The sequence below is a fragment of the Microcaecilia unicolor genome, chromosome 8 (assembly GCF_901765095.1).
Source record: "Microcaecilia unicolor chromosome 8, aMicUni1.1, whole genome shotgun sequence".
Lineage (NCBI taxonomy): Eukaryota > Metazoa > Chordata > Amphibia > Gymnophiona > Siphonopidae > Microcaecilia > Microcaecilia unicolor.
Genome location: NC_044038.1, coordinates 35,029,045 through 35,050,142, shown reverse-complemented (window position 1 = coordinate 35,050,142; position 21,098 = coordinate 35,029,045). Strand labels below are relative to the sequence as shown.

Below are 21,098 nucleotides of genomic sequence, written 5' to 3'. Positions count from 1 at the left end.
AATTTTAAATTGACACGCCCTGATAGTCGAAAGTAAATACGTCTAGCAGCAATATTCTGAAATAATTGTAGCCTCCTTAACGATTTATCCAAAAGTCCACAGTACAGTGAGTTACAATAATCTAGTTACGGAAGCAGCATAGCCTAAGCAGAACTCCTAAAACACTGGAGGACTCAACACTGATCGAATTGCCCTTAACTGTCTCAATCAAAAGAAGAATTATTTTCCCCAGAGCATTAATTTGAGGTTAAAAAGTCAGATTAGAATTCATTGTGACTTCAATTTTAGATTTGTCTTTGAATTTCAAGATCTCACTGGAAGGCAGTGTAAAATCCCTGACAGGAAGGAGTTCATATTAACCAAACCAGACTATCTTTGTTTTGAGACGTGCGATAACATCAGGCCTCTCTACACCTTCAGACAATCCAAGTAAGTGAATATTATTCTGGTACACATGGAGGCATATTTTCAAAGCAGACTTACAAAGTTACACGAGGGGCATTTTCGATATGACGTCTAAATCCAACTCTGGACGTTTTGCTGAAAACGTCTAAAAATCAAAGTAGTAAAAATGACCACTTTGAAACCAGAAAAACATCTATCTTTTTTCTTTAAACATGACTGTTTGCTAGATGTTGTTGTGCTTACTACATCTATCTTTTTGGACCCCCCCCCCCCAAAAAAAAAAAAACATCCAAGTGAAAAGGCAAAAAATCAAGCCATTGGGACATAGGAGGAGCCAGCGTTCCTAGTAGATTGCCCACGCAGGCATCCCATCAGAGCAGTGGGGCACCCTAGGGGGTACTGCAATAGACTTCACATAAAAGGTCCCAGGTACACATCTCACTATTACCCCCTTTTATTTATTTATTTATTTATTTATTACATTTATACCCCACATGTTTGCAGGCTCAATATGGCTTACAATAAACCGAAAAGGTTATCGCCAGTCCAGTAGTTATACAATTACAATATATTGTGGAAGTCAGAGAGGATAGAAAGAACAAGGTAAAACGGGGAAAAGGGGAAAGGTAAGGGAGTCCAAAATGGTCCGTCTTTCTGCTGTTTTGAAGGACTTTAGGATTTATGTTGGGTCCTGGTGGTAGGCCTTCCCAAATAGGCTGGTCTTGAGTAATTTCCTGAAGTTGGAGGAGTGGCCTAGTGGTTAGGGTGGTGGACTTTGGTCTTGAGGAACTGAGTTCAATTCCCACTTCAGGCACAGGCAGCTCCTTGTGACTCTGGGCAAGTCACTTAACCCTCCATTTCTCCATGTAAGCCACATTGAGCCTGCCATGAGTGGGAAAGCGCAGGGTACAAATGTAACAAAAAAAAAGTTGAGATGGTTTTGAGTAGTTTTGCATGGTTATTGTATGGTGAACCCTTCAAAACCCACAAAAACCTACTGTACCCAACTATACACCACTACAATAGCTCTTAAGGCTGCAGGTGCCACCTATATGTGGGTCAGTAGGTTTGGGTGTTTTTTGGGGGGGATGGGCTGACACTTTGTACCACAAGTGTAATAGTTAGAGTGGATTAGGGGCCTGGGTCACCTTCTCTATTGACCACTAGGCTATTTCAGGAACCTGCTAGCTATTCTAATAGGAATGGCTATAACATCTGAAGCTGTCATAGAGGCCGGTATGTACTGTTTCATTTACATCTTTGCAGGATGGGAGGGGATCAGTAACCACTGAAAGAGTAAGGGGGTGTCATTCCTTTATTCCTGCAGTGGTCATCTGGTCATCTAGGGCACTTTTTGTGGCTTATTCGTTAATACAACAGGTCCAGACCAAAAGGTCCAATTTATAGCCCTGGATGTTTTTTGTTTTGTTCCATTATGGTAGAAAAACTTCTAAGTGTTAGGAATACCCAGATCCTGTCCTTAACACACCCCTGACATGCCACCGTGTGATTAGAACACACTTCTGACGGACTTCATAGAAAAATGTCTAAAAATTGATTTTGAAAATACTAATTTGGACGTTTTTGTGAGAAAACGTCCAAATGCAGACTGATGCCACTTGTTGGACGTTTTTCTCTTTTAAAAATGAACCCCATAGTAGCCTATGGAACTTTGTAAGTCTAAGTGCTTTGAAAATGTGCCCCATAGTTATCAAGGTCCTTGAAGATTCTTTCCAAAGTCGTGACTGTACTGGAGCACCTTTGTAAAGACCATATGGCTTCTGACTGAACTGCTTGAGTTTCCAAAATAGTAGTATGTAATGATAGAGATGTTAATTGTTCATTTCAGATGCTAAGTCCTGCATTGCTGAATTGTTGTGCTTTAAAAGCTCTTTCAACTTTAAGCTCTCATGCGTAAGTCAATCTAAGGTAACATTGCCTTCTTTCACTGACAGAGACTTTTGCGGAGAGAATGGATCTGGTTTCTGTCACTTAGGGCCTCTTTTACAAAGCAGCACTAGCAATTCCTGTGCGGTAAACGAGAGGAAGCCCATTCAGTTCCTGTGGGCTTCCTCTCATTTGCCGCACAGGAATCACTAGTGCGGCATTGTAAAAGAAACCCGTAGATTGGCGACCCAGTCAGCTACCAAAATATAGCTTAGTAGCCTTATTCATGATGGTATATAGAACCCAAAAGTGTTTGAATGATATCATATAATGGTGTAAAGTGAATGAGCTTCACTGGCTCCCTCTCCGTTTTCGCATCCTGTTCAAACTTCTTCTACTAACCTATAAATGTACTCACTCTGCTGCTCCCCAGTATCTCTCCACACTCGTCCTTCCCTACACCCCTTCCCGTGCACTCCGCTCCATGGATAAATCCTTCTTATCTGTTCCCTTCTCCACTACTGCCAACTACAGACTTCGCGCATTCTGTCTCGCTGCACCCTACGCCTGGAATAAACTTCCTGAGCCCCTACGTCTTGCCCCTTCCTTGGCCACCTTTAAATCTAGACTGAAAGCCCACCTCTTTAACATTGCTTTTGACTCGTAACCACTTGTAACCACCTGCCTCCACCTACCCTCCTCCTTCCTGTACACAATAATTGATTTGATTACTTTATTTTTTGTCTATTAGATTGTAAGCTCTTTGAGCAAGGACTGTCTTTCTTCTATGTTTGTGCAGCGCTGCGTATGCCTTGTAGCGCTATAGAAATGCTAAATAGTAGTAGTAGTAGTAAGGTGAATACAGCTAAAACAGAGATACTGAAATTGAGTAGAAGAGAAGGAATAATATCACAGATCTGGAAATAGATGGAGTTTTAGGGGTGAGGCAGGAAAAGACACATCTAGGAATCATTACAGTGGAGTGTTTTTAGATTTGCATGTACAAATGGTGTCCAAGAAGGCTTAATTTAAGATAATGAGAGGAAAACGGATGTACTTGGAAGCCAAAGCTTTGCATGCTGTGACCCTCATTTTTATAACTTCCTCATTATATTATTGCATAAGTTATTTGAGTTATCTAAAATTTATTTTGTAAATTACACCTAGTACAAAATATGGTGGCAAGGATGATCAGAAGAAACCATGCAAGGAGTAGAAGGAGTGGAGAAGTAGCCTAGTGGTTAGAGCACCAGTCTTGCAATCCAGAGGTGGCTGGTTCAAATCCCACTGTTGCTCCTTATGATCTTGGGCAAGTCACTTAACCCTCCATTGCCTCAGGTACAAACTTAGATTGTGAGCCCTCCTGGGACAGAGAAATACCCAGAGTACCTGAATGTAACTCACCTTGAGCTACTACTGAAAAAGGTGTGAGCAAAATCTAAATAAATAAATATGTGAGAATCTACATGAAATGTTGCTAGTGGAGGAGTAGCCTAGTGGTTAGTGCAGTGGAACATGGAATGTTGCTACTATTTGAGATTCTACATGGAATGTTAATGTTGCTATTCCACTAGCAACATTCCATGTAGAAGCCTGCCCTTGCAGATGAGCAACACGGCTGCGCAGGCTTCTGTTTCTGTGAGTCTGATGTCCTGCACGTACGTACGTGCAGGACGTCAGACTCACAGAAACAGAAGCCTGAGCGGCCGCATTGCTGATCTGCAAGGGCAGGCTTCTACATGGAATGTTGCTAGTGGAGGAGTAGCCTAGTGGTTAGAGGTTAGAGCATCGATCTTGAACTCCAGAGGTGCTTGGTTCAAATCCCACTGCTGCTCCTTGTGATCTTGGGCAAGTCACTTAACCCTCCATTGCCTCAGGTACAAACTTACATTGTGAGCCCTCCTGAGACAGAGAAATATCCAGTGTACCTGAATGTAACTCACCTTGAGCTACTACTGAAAAAGGTGGGAGCAAAATCTAAATAAATAAATAAAAGAGAAGGTGCCACTACTGCTATGGGAAATGCACTAGCTGCCTTCTTTCGTTAGGTGGCATGTCCAAATAGGTGTTTATTTATGAACATTTGTTATACCGTCATTCATGAAACATCATGGTGATTTACAAAATACTGGAACAGAGAAGAATCTAAATATATAGGGTAGCATAACCCCGTTGTAATAGACCATGATTTTTTGTTGGGGGTTCCAACAATTAAGGAGGTGAAAGGAGCAAGACCATGAGATAGAATGTTCTCAGTGATGGTCCCTGAATTGTGGAATTATTTGCCTAAGAATATACAACAAATGGAAACCGATTGTAAAAAAAATACTGGAGTCTATTTTGGCCTCTACAAGACATTATTTTTGCTCTGTATATCCAAAGAGTTAAATCTGAGGCTGCTGGGTACCCAGAAGAAACTCCAGTCCTTATTCCCATTCTTTATTTAGTACAGTTGATGACAAGATAAACAAATCATTCACTTACAGTTGCGCCGAGACAGATGTAGGGATTCTGTACTTACAGAGCGAGTCTGTGTCTATGGATCAGCCCTCAGCCCTCGTGCCTAAGAGGAAAAACTGGCAATGCCTGGTAATTTGGACACTGAAATCAATAGGCACTGCAGTTGCACAGGAACTGTACAGCAGCCACATAGTAAAAAATCACTATGCCTTTCTACCCTGAGAGGAAAAAAACAAGCAGCAGTTTACTGCCTCAGCATGGAGAGATACAGGTCTCTGAAAACACTGGATCCATAACCTAGGCACAGCTTCCATCTCTCTCCATTCTTTCAGAGAGAGCAGTCGGAGGGAGGGAGAAATCCTGCTCCTCCCAGCATGCCTAGAGGCAAGCAATAATAAAGTTCTAAAAGACAGACACTGAGTGCAGAACACCGAAGTTAATAAAAGCTAATCACGACTGCAAAAATGCAGGGACCTGGTCCATATACACAACTTAATAATATACAGGCATGCAATCTGTCACAAGCAGATAGCACAAGCTACCCCATGCAATGGGGGCAGAACAGAGACCCTTTCACTAAGCTGTGTTAAGCAGCTAGCACAGGTTCTACCTCTTGATAGCCATTAGCACAGACCAACTGAAGCTTCTGCAGCACCAACTTCAGAAACACTACCTACTTCCAGAGGACCTACATGGACTCTCTATTCTTGAGGCAATTTGACTACCAGAATAAAATGAGACCTCAGTCTTACTCAGTACTGTCCCTCTCCTGTCAAGGCCTTGAAGACCCAGATTAACTGCTGAAGATGATGGCACTGTTAATCCATTCAAGGTCGTCAGTTCTAGTTGCTGGACAGGTTTAGGGACTGATGGCAGAATCCAAACCTGTCCTTTTCTTGTACCCAAACATTTTAACAGTGGAACAATGCAAACCAAGAAAGAACTCATGTATTAGCATGGAGGCTTTGATCAAGCAGAAGACAAGGAACTAAATAAATGGTTCTTCAGATTCCTCACCTAAAATCTTCCGGCCCCTCAATGCTCCCTCAATGCATGGCCCTTTGGTGCATGCTTTTGGAGAATGCCAGTAGCAACATACCACTGCTCACAGGGCTTTTAATGGCTATGGTGGCCTGCAGTGATTACATCAGCGCAAACTAGGCCAGGACTTCCACTCGCTAATTGTGGCCAGAAGCAATGAGATAGATGTGACTCATAGGACCAGGTGGTGTTAAGGCAGTCCCCATCTCACCTCTCAGCTGTCTGTTATGGCTCCTGCACAATTATTCCAAGTTTGTTATTAAACAAAGATCATAAGGATACAAGATAATTTATAAGAGCAACCCATAGCAACAACAAGCCAAGCCAAGCCTGTGTAAGGTCACTCACTCATTGCCCTGCCGAATTTTATTTTTCCATTCATAGTAATGAAACATGCAAGCAAAATGCACTGGAATGTCTCATGTCATACTAAAATGATACAAATAACGTGTGGTATACAAAAAAGAGCCATTACTCAATACAGCGAAGAAAAAGAGTCTTTTAAAGGGAAGGCAGTTTTGAACAAAGACATTTTTGTTTGTCAATATGATGTATCACATATTCATTTATCACTTTGGAAATCCTCTGAAACTCCTTCAATAAACATGTTAAATTAATTTCTATTATGACACAGTTAGAGGCACTTTACTCCATTAACTGACATTTAGTAGAATGCACAGTAGGATATGTTTCTATAAATAAGTTACATAAGTAAATTAATTGCTAATATGTGAAATGGAAAGTGACATCCCCTCTGCATTCACAAATCTGAATTCTATTGGAAAGTAAAACATATCAGGTGACTATCCTTAAAATATAAAAAGGCAGCTTGGGTGTCCAGCGCTATAGCTTGTGAGTTGCACAAGCATTGCTCTGCAGATATGTACACCGCATGTTGAAAAGCCTGAGCTGGCACCATTTGGGTTGTCGGTGGAACATTACACGTTGCTCCTGTTTCTGAGAAATGCTGCTTGCCATGGGCTAAGAAAAAAGTCTGTGGGGAGACAGCAAAGAGGAATTTTAAGGTTTGCTGAGATGCAGCATGGAATAGTGGTGCAGACTGGGGGTGGTGGTGGAGAGCACAATGTAAGACGATATCTAGAAGAGGGTCAAAATCAGTAAAGTCATTATATAAAGTGATTATATCACTTTCCCCAATACAAGTTCTATGAAGCAACGTCTTAATAGTGGATAACACAAGTTTTGTTATACTTTCTCAAAACAGAACACAGTCTTATCATGAGCAGCTGAGTTAACCCTGCAGTATCCTAGTCAGTGCTTCCATAACTTAGTCCATGCAGCCTCTTCTCTGGCATCCTTCTGCTTCCAAACAACAAGCAGTTCCTTTTCCTTGTGGGCAACACACTCAATACCATATCAAATGGGTTTTCATGTCCCTATTTTCCTTCTTTTAAGGGCTGCCACGTCCCTTTTTCAAACCTCTGCTCCTGTGGGGCTTTTACAGGATTTTGGGGACCCTCCCACGCTTTCCTTAGGCAGCAAACAAAACAAACGATTCCAGTTTCCCTTTTCCTTTTAACATAATGTCCAAATTAACCTTGAGCTTAGCTCTCAGTTCATCTTCCTCATTAAATCAATCAGATGTCTAAACTTGCCAGGGAAACATCTCTTAGAAAGTACCTTAATGTGGTAATAAAATGGCCTCTTCGTTCTAGCCTGGGGCTCTCTCTCCTGTTTTGCAGTTGGGCTTGGCTTAGCCACATTCCTGGCTTCTCCATACTCCGCTTTCAGGGACTTCATGCCCTGGGAATAAATAACTGGCACTTTGTTCCACAGCACATGCTTTGGGGTCCTCACTGCCCTGGGTTAGGTAGCTCATATACTCCCACTGGCCAGCTCTGAGGGATTTCCTTCCTGTCTCTCTTTCCCTGCCTGAGAACATTTCTAGGGCTGAGCATAGTCATGTGCATCTAGAGCCCTGCACTTCTTCTCTTTCAGGGAGATAACCAGGATTCATACTTCTGATTGGTGCATAAGGCTAGACTATAGTTCCCAGAAGACATAGCCCCTCTTCCCTGGACTCTAGCCTACTATAGAGTTCAGGCAGCCTCTTTGCCCTTCCCCCATTGATCACAGACATACAGCTTTCTTTTCTCGTGGATCATTCCCTTGCTGCTGTCTTAGGTAGGGACCCTTATACTTAAACTATGGCTGTGCTGACCCCCACCTCTTCTCCCCCCCCCTCCCCAAGGCAACTCCGATGACACCCTTAGGTATCACACCTATCACTTTTGGCAGGTCTCTCTACTATTCTATTCTATTCTCTAGGATTTATAAATGACTAAATCCCAACAGATTCAAAGCAGTGTAAAATCATAGCCTTTACCTAAGCGAAAATTATACAAAGATATCTGCATAGTAAGAAATAGTATGCTTAGAACTAATCAAAAACTATAACAAGCTTTACTTACCAGCATAGTATTTATGAAATAAATATGTTTTCAACTTTTAAGAAAAGAAAAATAGGAGTGTTGTTGTTTAACAGATACAGGAAGTTCTTTCTTTTTAAGTAATGGTATATAAGGTATTATAGTTTTACTAACCTCTTATCCTTATCTGTCCTATTATTTAATTGTAGTTCTTTTCATTTTCATTATATAGGGCCGTATATCAAATAAAGATAACCTAACCAATCAAAGCAATCTATATTCTACTAGTAGAATATAAAGACCTCATAGCTGCTATACATAGAATCATTGCCACCCTTGATCTGCAGCATATTTTTGCCACCTCACTTGTTAAAATAAAGTTCATCCAAGACGGAAATTACAAAGTGCTCAGCAAAGGTTATATTCCTAGTGAGTCCATTATTCCTGGAGGATTCAATTCAGAGATGGGATGGCAGGTATTTCTTTTGTGAGGACCTCATTAAAAAGAAATTCTAATCCCCTTGAGCTTGCCAAGAATTGAGCATTGAACTTACCAAGTTCTGGAATTTTCTTTCACTAGTTGGAATACAAACCAGAAACACAGGTGCAGCTAGTGGCAAAACATGGATTGGATTGATTTAAAGCATGCTAAAGAACTCACAAAGAAGTTGCTGGATTCCCTCTCCTCCCTGACAGCAGTGATAGGGTTAACTTCCCCCTGCCTGTTAGAACTCTGGGATGTAGCTGATGCAATTGGAAGCCGGGGGGCTAGAGGTGGAAAGGCTGAGCTATAGCAATATATAGCATTGACCCCCCCCCCCCCCCCCCCCGATTTTGAGGGACTCCAGCATGGAAGAAAATTTCCAAAAGGAAAGCAGAATAAGGCTACCACAGAGTTTCAAACTGAAAGGAAAAGAAAGGAAAGGTATATGACTGCATTTTGCAGATGAAGGCTCCTCTCAGTTCAATGATGAACAGTGGCGTGCCACGAGTGGGCCTGGGTGGGTACAGACTCACCCTTTCTTGGCTCAGGCCTACCCAGCAGTGGTACCTCACTCTCCCCTCTTTTCCTCTCCTCCGGCAGTCCGGCATCTGCCCCCACTCCAAGTCATCCCATCCTTCCCCAGTCTAACTCGGAGGCATTCCTGCAGCCACAGCGATTCATCTTTACAGCCTGCGCGGGCCCCCCGCAGGATTCCCTCTGACTCTGATGTCACTTCTTGTTTCCTCACCGGCAGGATGCGACTGCTGGAGCTAGCACAAGCAGTGAAGATGAATCACTGCAGCCTCTGAGGTAAACTGGGGAGGGGGTGGGGGAAGATATCAGTCTTTATGGTAGGGGCAGGGGTGATGGGAAGGACAGATGAAATGTTAAGCTAAGGGGGGGAGGAAGTGCCTACGGAAGTTAGCTATGGGCCTACCCAAAATAGTAGGTCTGGCTATGCCACTGATGATGAACCATACTCTGTCTGAAAACACCTGAATAAACACAAGAAAAAAGTATCTACTACTAATCAGAGGTGATCATTACAAATTTCACTCAGAAACTGGGAAAAGGGAATGAACTGGACTGGGGATCAGTCAACCCAAGAAGGGATACAGTACAGGTCTAAAACAGTTATTTCCAGTACAGAGCACACAGAGACAAAAGGTTTCTCATTCCAAGTTAAAGACTTATCTATCATTAAAGGAACTACCTAGGAGAAATAAAATTTCAAAGATCTCACAGTGGCCACCAACTAGACCAGTGGTTCCCAAATCTGATCCTGAAGGCACCGCAGCCAGTCAGGTTTTCAGGATATCCGTAACGAATATTCATTCAGTAATAGCTATCCAGACAATCAATATGAACAATGATTAAATATTATCATATAACTACCATTAAATCATTGATTTCAATATTAATCATACAAACATAAGAACAGCCATAATGGATCAGACCAATGGTCCATCTAGCCCAGCATCCTGCTTCCGGCGGTGGCCAATCTAGGTCACAAGTACCTGGCAGGAACCCAACTAGTAGCACCATTCCAAATTACTAATCCCAGGGCAAACAGTGGCTTCCCCCATGTCCATCTCAATAATAGACTATGGACTTTTCCTCCAGGAACTTGTCCAAACCTTTTTTTAACCCAGATATGCATGCTAACTGTCATTACCACATCCTACAGCAACAGTTCCAGAGCTTAACTATTCTTTGAGTGAAAAAATATTGCTTCCTATTTGTTTTAAATGTATTTCCATGCAATCATGCTTCAACTCTTTGCTCAAAAATATTAAAAGATACATAACATACTATTAAAAAGCCTGCCTACTCTAACCACTGACTGGTTAAAATTGCACAATTCAGTATATCACATAGGCTTATTCAACACCAATTCCTACACTAGACACTTTTAAAACAGCAAGTAATACCCATAGAGAATGGTTGATTCATAAAAATAGAACAACGGATTACATGTGTGCTCCTATATTTTTCACAAGTTCATCAAGTTCAACAGATTATTTGTAAACATTGGGGAGTTTTATCCCTATACCCGGGTTCTGAGCAAATTCCACAGTTTGCTTTTACAAGAGGAAGGAATTTGGGAGCATTAATGCAAAGGGATAATTGTATGGCACCAGGGAATACACATCTGGGACACTATGCTCGTCAGCATTGTGTCTGTTGTAAATTTGCTTTAGTGATATCTTCAATTACCATTCCAAACTCGAGTCAAATATTCTATTTAAAACAGAGAGCAGATTGTACCTTGCAGCAAGTTATTTATGGTATGATTTGCCCGTGCTGAAAGTGGTATATTGGACATACAATAAGAAGTATTAAACATAGAATAGCGCAAAGTTTGAGTAACTTGTGTCTTAATAGGCAAGAAGCCCTGTTGGTTAATCATTGGCAAGAGAAGAATCATTCTCCTGACAATGTCACTTCAATATTAATGAGAAAGGAACATAAATTTAACTTTATGAGGAATATGATGGAACTAAGAGGGTTAAATAAGGAGGTAGAGTGGGCACAATTAAAGGGCGTCTTATATATTGACATCACTTCTGTTTAGTGAACCGGTCATCATGGGATTGGCCAAGGAGTGTGGTGGTATCCCGCTGGGGGGATTTCTGAAGCCGGTGAATGGCGAGCAAGTGGTTTGAATATCTACTTGGGTTGACTTTTGATATATATTACGTAATATCATTTGGAAAGACATAAACATGAGGGGTTAAAATGGGATTTGTTTTTATTTCAGTTTAGTCTCCTGATGACGCCGTTTGAGAGGCGAAACATGTAGTCATGTAAAGGCTATGAAAGTGGTTGAGACTAAGAGCTCTTTTATGATTAATTAGGAGAAGCCTGAGACTCGAACGCGCTTGCGCATAAAGATTGAAACATCATGTAACAGCATCAACATCATTTAGGGAGGATCACAGAATGAACAGAAGAACATAAAGGAGGAGGTTCAACATATGGCACCTAAAAATTCAGCGCTGAAATCAGTGCTGACTAAGCATATTCTATAATTGGCACCTAGATTTAGGCACCAATTATAGAATATGCTTCGTTGATATTTCAGCGCCAATACAAATCAACGTATGCATCCAGCTTCTCCTGTTTAAGCGCAAAACTATGGAACACACTGCCAAAAGCCGTAAAAACAACATATGACCACCTAAATTTCCGGAAATCACTAAAAACAACCCTGTTCAAAAAGGCATACTCCACTGACCCAACATAAAAGCCTGAATACCTGCAACACAATGAAACCAAAGCACGTAACGGACATACTTAACTCTTCCTCTCTAAGATCCCCCAATATGTATATCACACAAGAACCTTATTCTACCACAAGATCACCTTGTATTTGTTCACACCGGTATCGGTGAAAGCCGATTCCGGTACCATGTAAGCCACATTGAGCCTGCAAATAGGTGGGAAAATGTGGGATCCAAATATAACAAATAAAATAAAACAAATAAAAATAAATATCTGCACGCATCCATTTACGCCAATGAAAACCTGGTGTAAATCTCATGGCGTAGAGTTAGGCGCACTGGGCCATATTCTATCACTAGGCACCCAAATTTTGGAACGTCCATGACACACCTATTTCCCCACCCATAACCATGCTCCTTTTTTCCTCCATGCGTTAGAAGTTTGGCGCACATCATTACAGAATACGCTTAGCAAGTTGTGCCAATTAGTGCTCATTATTGCTTGTCAAGTGCTGTTATCAGCGCTCATTAGGCTTGTTAAGACAATTAAGTTATGCACAGTGATACAGAAGCCACACTGATTTCGGCACCTAAATCTAAGCGCACTCTATAGAACCTAGGGGAAAGTGACTCACTTTGGCAAGATATGAAGATTATAGGAATTATGATATGGAGCTGACCAAGAGAGGACTTGGACTGTGATAACGGGTTCAGTATAGTTATTACTGTGTCTACTGTAATAATTGGTGTTGAATAAACCTATGTGATATGTTAAATTGTGTAATATTTTAGCCATTCAGTATTTAGACTAGGCAGGCTTTTAATTAGTATGATATATCTTTTAATATTTTTTGAATAAAGAGTTGAAGCATGATTAATGTGGAAATCAATGATTTAAGGGTAGTTATAATGAATATTCATGAGATAGAATTTGCATGCAGTGGAAGCAGTGCATGCAAATCTCTCATGAATATTCAATGTGGCTATCCTGAAAACCTGACTGGCTGGGGTGCCTCTAGGACCAGGTTTGGGAACCACTGAACTAGACTGTGTACATACCCTGCAGAGTGTTTTTCAGGGTTGGTTTTTTTTGTTTTCTTTTTGACAGTTCAGTCCTTTTCACTGTCAGCTTTTTGTTTGTGGGTAATTTGGCCTGAGATTTGCACTACAGTCCAATAGTAATGCTACAAGGCAAGGATTTCCTTATGTTTGAAACTGATTTGAATGCTTTTTGTTAATGACTGCTTGATGATCAACCTACTTGTTTTCTTGTAGATATCATGTGCTTCAGTGTACAGTATAGTTAATTAGTATATGCTGATAAAGTTTGTTGTTGAAACCAGTACATGGCGCAAGATAGTTTCATCACAGGAGAAAATGTTTTTTTTTACACCAGACATACATATTTTAGCAGGCTCAAGTCCCAGAAGCCTGATTCAAGTTACTGGAGGGCTGTGCCCCAAATCAGACTCAAGAAACCCGAATGTGTAAGGTGCCTGTCTCTTATAAGCTCATCCTATATAATAAAACGCACCTCCAACATTCTGAAGCTGACTGCATGGCTGAGGCATTCCTGCTCTCTGTATCCATCTCCTGAATTGACATCACGTACTTCCGGGTTCGTCACAAGCAGAAGTGACCAACCACACGAGGTTTCTCAGCTTCAGAATGTTGGAGGTGCATTCTATTAAATAGGATTGGTCAGTTCCTTGAAGCACAGCCAGAGCTCAGCGTCCATCACAGTAACGCTCAGACACCAGAGAGAGAGGGGGGGCCTGACACCAGAGAGAGGGAGGGGGGGGGGAGGTATCTCTGTCACACACATACACTCTCTCTCTCTCTCTCTCACAGTCAATGTCTTTCTCTCTCTCACTCTCATACACTGTCTCTCACACACTCTTATCTCTCACACTGTATCACATTCACTCTCTATGTGTCACACAGTCACTCACACACTCTCTTGGTCTCATACATACAGTCTCACAGAGAGTCTGTGTTTCACACACACTGTCTCTCTCGCACACACTGTATCTGTGTGAAACACACTCTCTCTCTCACACTGTGTCTCACATTCACACTTGCACACACTCTCATTCTCACACACACACTCTCTCTCTCACAGACACACTCACACCCAGACCCACTCTCTCTCTCTCACACACACACTCGCACATTCACTCTCTCTCTCTCTCACACACACAGTCACTCTCACATACACTCTCTCAAACATACACACTCCGAGGAAAACCTTGCTAGCGCCCGTTTCATTTGTGTCAGAAACTGGCCTTTTTTACTAGTAAGTTACAATACTGGGACAGACTGAAGGTCCATCAAGCCCAGTATCCTGTTTCCAACAGTGGCCAATCCAGGTCACAAGTACCTGGCAAGATCCCAAAGATTAAAACAGATATTATGTTGCTTATCCTAGATATAAGCAGTGGATTTTCCCAAGTCCATCACAATAATGGTTTATAGACTTTCTTTTAGGAAAATATCCAAACCTTTTTTAAACTCTACTAAGTTAACTGGATAATGTGCAGGTCTAGTAGAAGGATTCCTCTGGCCCACCCATAGTCAGGAAGAGGACTGTGGATGGGCCAGGAGGGGAGGATTTAGTGACTCCACTCAGGACTATGTACACTATCAGGCTTATTTTTGAAAGAGAAGGGCGCCCATCTTTCGACACAAGTCGGAAGATGGGCGTCCTTCTTCCAGGGTCGCCCAAATCGGCATAATCGAAAGCCGATTTTGGGCGTCCTCAACTGCTTTCCGTCATGGGGATGACCAAAGTTCACGGGGCATGTCGGAAGAATAGCGAAGGCTGGACTGGGGCGTGCTTAACATATGGGCGTCCTCGGCCGATAATGGAAAAAAGAGGGGCGTCCCTGACAAACACTTGGGCGACTTTACTTGGTCCTTTTTTTCTTATGACCAAGCCACAAAATGTGCCCTAAATGACCAGATGACCACCAGAGGGAATCGGGGATGACCTCTCCTTACTCCCCCAGTGGTCACTAACCCCCTCCCACCCTAAAAAAATGTTTTTAAAATATTTGTACCAGCCTCTATGCCAGCCTCAAATATCATGAGAGATATTATATTTGACAGCTTAGATTTATGTATTTAAGATGGACTAACATCTGGAAGATTTTGTTTTCTATAACAGCCATCTTTGTAAAATCTTTTCTAAGCTGATGATTTTTTTTGTTTGTTTGTTTGTTTTTGGGAATAACTTTTGAGCATTTCCCCCCCCCCCCCCCCCAAAAAAAAAAAAATTCATTAAATGTCACTAAAACTTGCACATGCAAATTTGGGCATGCTCCCAATTTGTGCATGCAATTTAATTAAATAGAGCTAATTAGTGCTAATAATTGGCTTATTTGTGAGGGTTTGTTTGAATAGGAACAATTTGAGGATTTTGCGGAGTCTAGTATATTCCTGTATATTTCTTATTTTGGGTGGTAAGGAGTTCCACCACTTGGTTTCTAGGTAAGTGATGTCTGCAGATTGGACAGTTTTGTAGATCACTTTTTTGCAATTTGGGAGGTGTACTCTGAGATAATTTCTTGCCTCATATTTAGTGTTTCTTTGAGGTAAGTTTATTAATGGTACCATATAGTCTGGAGCTGTGCCATTTAGGATTTGAAATAAGTATTTGGATAAGTTCCTGGATTTAGGGGAAACCACTGTTTATCCCTGGGATTAATCAACAATTAAGACAAAATATGAAGGTAAATCCCTCCAAATACTTCTGTTCAAACAACAATATAAATCGATGGAGAGAAACAGTCAAAGATCAACTGACAATTCAACTGAACGTATTTAAGATTCATGATTTATGAGTGCAAGAGGTGACGCCTCACGAAGCCCCCGGCTACACAATTAAAAGCTCGCAGGGGCTGGGCTGCTTCATCACCTCAACAAACTTTTCTTTTACTACTTTTCTTTTACTTGGAAATCGATTAAAAGATAACAGCTTAAATTCAACTGAGCTCCCAAGACGCTGAAAAAGACCATGACCAACGGTGGCCAGCGTTTCGTTGCCTGCCTCAGGGTCACATGGTCTGCGTCAATCTGTAAAGGAGAAAAAATAGTCAAAGCACCCAACCAAACAGTACGGTACTTATTCGATCTTATAGCAATTCTTTTAAGAACCTTAACTCTAAGAAACTTCAGCTTCAGCGGGCCAGTAAAAGAAAAAATGGCCTCTGCAACTTAAATGTTGGATGACGTCAGACGCCAGAGTATGACCTGACCAATCAGCTTGCAGACAATCTAAACATCAACTGAACTCAACTCGTAATCTCTTTTATTAAAGGGTCCCATCCCCTATATCTAAAAGAAATGGCCCCATTCAATTTTACCGTTGAGACCCACTGGAACCAGTGAGTTCAAACGGTGTATCCACTTCTGTTCACACTGGAATAGAATTCGTTTTCTGTTAACTCTAATTCTTACTGGGGAGATCTCTATCTGTTGTAAAACAAAACATTTGAATTCAGAAAAAGAATGTTGCATTAATGCACAATGATGAGCAAGTGGAGTGACAGCTTTGTTAGTATTAAACACACTACGATGTTCAATTAGACGAACGTATAGTGTACGTGAGGTCTGCCCTACATATAGCTTGTTACATGGGCAAACCAGACAATACACTACAAAGTCCGATTTACAGTCACTTTTTGAGGAGAAGTTTGTTTACACCTGTCCTCATTGGCACCACATTAAATTGTGGTGCAGATTCATAGATGATATATTCTTTGTTTGGGAGGCCGATTTACAGGCTTTGGAGCAGTTTTTGAAATTTTTGAACCAATGCCATCCCACTATCAAATTTACGAGTCACCATGAAGTTCAAGAGATCAGTTACCTGGATGTTCAAGTTAAGAAGGGGGTATCTTCTTTTGGGACTACAGTATATCGAAAAGAGACGGATGTCAACAGTCTTTTGCAGTATGGGAGTTGTCACCCCAGATGTTTAAAGAACAGTTTACCTTTTTCTCAGATGCTGCGATATCGTAGGTTGTGTTCTGAGTTGGCAGATTTTCGTGAGCAGGCAAGAACTTTAAGTAAACGATTGTATGATAGGGGATACCCCAAGAAGATTGTTAAACATGCATACCGTAGGGCCAAATATAATCATCGTGAGCTATTATTACAACCTAAAGGTGACATTGGAACATCTCATGAAGAGGATGGCTCGATTACCTGTGTTTTACGGTACAGCAATGATGCCTATAAGATAGCCAAAATACTCAGAGAACATTGGAGTATATTACAGACTTTACCAACATTTAAAAATCAGAAGATACGTTTTGCATATAGTAGATCTCAGAACTTAAAAGAACTTTTATGTCCTTCCCTGCTGCCTATGCAGAGGCTTCAAACTTCCACTTTTGGAGGACATAAAAGCTGTGGGGGCTGTTGCATGTGTGACATTATGTTAGAAATAGAGGTGTTTACACACCCGGTCACTTTACGCGAGTTTGCCTTAAAAGTAAATACCAACTGTAAATCGGACTTTGTAGTGTATTGTCTGGTTTGCCCATGTAACAAGCTATATGTAGGGCAGACCTCACGTACACTATACGTTCGTCTAATTGAACATCGTAGTGTGTTTAATACTAACAAAGCTGTCACTCCACTTGCTCATCATTGTGCATTAATGCAACATTCTTTTTCTGAATTCAAATGTTTTGTTTTACAACAGATAGAGATCTCCCCAGTAAGAATTAGAGTTAACAGAAAACGAATTCTATTCCAGTGTGAACAGAAGTGGATACACCGTTTGAACTCACTGGTTCCAGTGGGTCTCAACGGTAAAATTGAATGGGGCCATTTCTTTTAGATATAGGGGATGGGACCCTTTAATAAAAGAGATTACGAGTTGAGTTCAGTTGATGTTTAGATTGTCTGCAAGCTGATTGGTCAGGTCATACTCTGGCGTCTGACGTCATCCAACATTTAAGTTGCAGAGGCCATTTTTTCTTTTACTGGCCCGCTGAAGCTGAAGTTTCTTAGAGTTAAGGTTCTTAAAAGAATTGCTATAAGATCGAATAAGTACCGTACTGTTTGGTTGGGTGCTTTGACTATTTTTTCTCCTTTACAGATTGACGCAGACCATGTGACCCTGAGGCAGGCAACGAAACGCTGGCCACCGTTGGTCATGGTCTTTTTCAGCGTCTTGGGAGCTCAGTTGAATTTAAGCTAAGTGTTATCTTTTAATCAGTAAAAGAAAAGTAGTAAAAGAAAAGTTTGTTGAGGTGACTACCGATGATGAAGCAGCCCAGCCCCTGCGAGCTTTTAATTGTGTAGCCGGGGGCTTCGTGAGGCGTCACCTCTTGCACTCATAAATCATGAATCTTAAATACGTTCAGTTGAATTGTCAGTTGATCTTTGACTGTTTCTCTCCATCGATTTATATTGTTATCCCTGAGATTAAACAGCATAGAATCTTAAGATTTTCTGGGATCCTAATAGGTACTTGTGACCTAGACTGGCCACTGTTAGAAACAGGATATTAGGCTGGAAGAACCTTGGGTCTGACCCTGCATGACAAGACTAATATTCTTATGTAAGTATTGCTTCACAGACAGGGCCGGTCCTAGGGTCTCTGGCACCCACGTGCCCCCGCCCCCCCCCCCAGCATCTCCTTTCTCTCTTCTCCCACCCTGCCCCTGTCCAGCGATTCTTCTTCGCCCCCATCCCCCGCCGCCCTTGGTGCTTTAAATCTTTAATTTACCTCTGTTCCAGCATCCGCATCATTTGAAAGCCTTGCCCCGTCTCTAGCCTTCTCTCCCTTCGTGAGTTCGTTCTGCAGTCCCGCCCTCGAGGAAATGACGTCAGAAGGCGGGACTGCGGAACGAACTCACGAAGGGAGGGAAGGCTAGAGACGGGGCAAGGCTTTCAAATGATGCGGCTGCTGGAACTGAGGTAAATTAAAGATTTAAAGCACCAAGGGCGGCGCGGTATGGCGGCACAGCGCTGCAGCGGCACCCTTGAAGGCAGGCGCCCCCCTGTGGTGCTTACCCCGCTTACCGGGTTTGACCGGCCGTGTTCACAGAAAGATATAGCTTTGTGCAGGTGCTTTCAGGTAGGCTGAACACAATTCTATTGGTTCCTCTTTTGCTTGTTTTATCCATGTGTCATTAACCCCTGATGCAACTTTATGACAAAACATGTCAGGTATTGTGTGACTTCTGGATGACAATAAATCATTTTTCTACAAACGTAGAGCTCTGTTTTGTTTTCTGTTTTTCTTTGCCCTGTTGTGCACACTTTTTATTATCTCTTGAAAACACCGACAATTTACACAAATTCTAGACTCCTGTGCACCCCTCAACAGAAATCCCCCACAATAGTATATAACACAATTCATTCTCAAGGCAATAATCTACCTTCACAATAACAGCAATAGTATATAATATTTACTAGCCAAAGAAAAACCCTATCCAAAAGCTTTCCTGAACAAATGTAATTTCAAGTGTTTCCTAAATCTTTCTGACGGAGTAATTCGTTATAACGTCTACTTGACTACCTTTCAACAGATCACAACAAAGCAGTTAACAAAACTTAAAAAGTTACTGAAGGTAGGTGTAATAGATAGATGTAGACATCCAGGTGACAAACGACTGACAGTGACTTACACAAGAAATATATTTTATTCTTAAGATTAGAAATAGAGCAGCAACAACATTTTACTACTACTGATATAAAGGAGAAGGGACAACGGAACAAAACAATTCACAGCAAAGGAATCGTCAGTACTACAGACCCTCTTGATCCAAGGAAGAGACAAGCTCATGCACCTGTTCAGAGCAAGGGGATCATCAGTAGGCATAATATCTTAAGCTGAAAAGGTGACTTATGGTGGCAGCTGACTTTGGTATAGTTATCCATATCAATTATTCCAAACTGAAAGCTTGGGCAAACAGCCAGGTTTGAATGTCTTTTTAAAACTGAACACAAGGGAGGGGGCGGTCCCAAGATGGCGTCCTGAACACGTTAGCGGTTCGACCGGATTTTCTGCTGGTATACTTGTTGTTATTATTTTCTTGCTAATATGCCTCACACTAAAAGGAAGGGGAATGTAAAAGGTCTTCTGCCGTCAGCCAGAACATCCTCTCCTATCCAGCAGACGATTGACCGTTACGTGTCGAACCTTCCATAACCCGGAATGGATGATCACGCTTTGAGAGCCGAAGGAGGAGCTTTGGCTCTCTTGGGCCCAGAGATATCACTATCACCTCCTGATATAAATCCTCCTCGTGACCTGTGTTTCTTGAACAAAGTGCAGAGGAACCAGCAGTATCGGGAGTCGTTTCTGTGGGAGCCTCAATCGGCAGTGCACCAGCTCAGGCTACAGGAGATGTGATCGGAGAGCAGTGTTGCCAGGTGGGCGGTTTTCCCGCCCAATTGGGCGGTTTTCCGCGACCCACCGCAGGAAATTTTTGCCCGCGGCGGGTCGCAGTTTTTTTGGGCTTGTTTTGGGGTCTTTCGGCGGTTTTTTAAGTGGTTTTTCGGGCCGCGGGGGCAGGGCTAGTGGCATTGTGGGCGGGGTTAGTGACGTTTTGGGCGGGGTTAGTGACGTTCTGGGCGTGGCCGATGACGGGGGAGGTGGGGCCGATGACGGGGGCGGGGGCGGTGACGGAAGAGGCGGGGCCGGGGTTGATGACGGCGGGGGTGGGGGTGTCAGGGGCGGGGTTTGACTTTGGGCGAGTTTTGGGCTGGTTTGGGTGGGGAAAAAAATTTCCAACTGGCAACCCTGTCGGAGAGCTTTTAGCTCCCACGGAGTTCTCCTTAGAGTCTATTTGGAGAGCTATTCAATCCCTGACAACACTTGTTTCAAAATCGGTTAAAGAAACGACTCTGCTTGTGAGTGAAGTGGAAATACCAACTAATTCTTTGTGTCATCAGCAAATTTAATTACCTCACTAGTTACTCCCATCTCCATATTCAGAATGAGCTAGCTGGATAGTGCTTTCATACCCATTCTCTGCTCCTGACATGCCCCCTTCAGAAAAGTAATACAAAAAATGAATACTTTGCAAGGGGTCCTTTTACTAAGTCAAGGACAAAAAGTGGCCTGTGGTAGTGCGTGTTTTTAGCACATGCCCGGCCACTTTTTACCATGTCTGGGAAAAATAGGGTTACCATACGTCTGGATTTCCCCGGACATGTCCTCTTTTTGAGGGCATGTCCGGGGCG

At 42.2% G+C, this 21,098-nt stretch overlaps 1 protein-coding gene across 1 annotated transcript in view; it reads right to left on the bottom strand.

Annotated features, from left to right (window-relative positions):
* The window catches only part of SHISA9 (shisa family member 9), a 474,001-nt gene that overhangs the window by 62,821 nt on the left and 390,082 nt on the right, over positions 1-21,098 (bottom strand). The window lies entirely within an intron of this gene.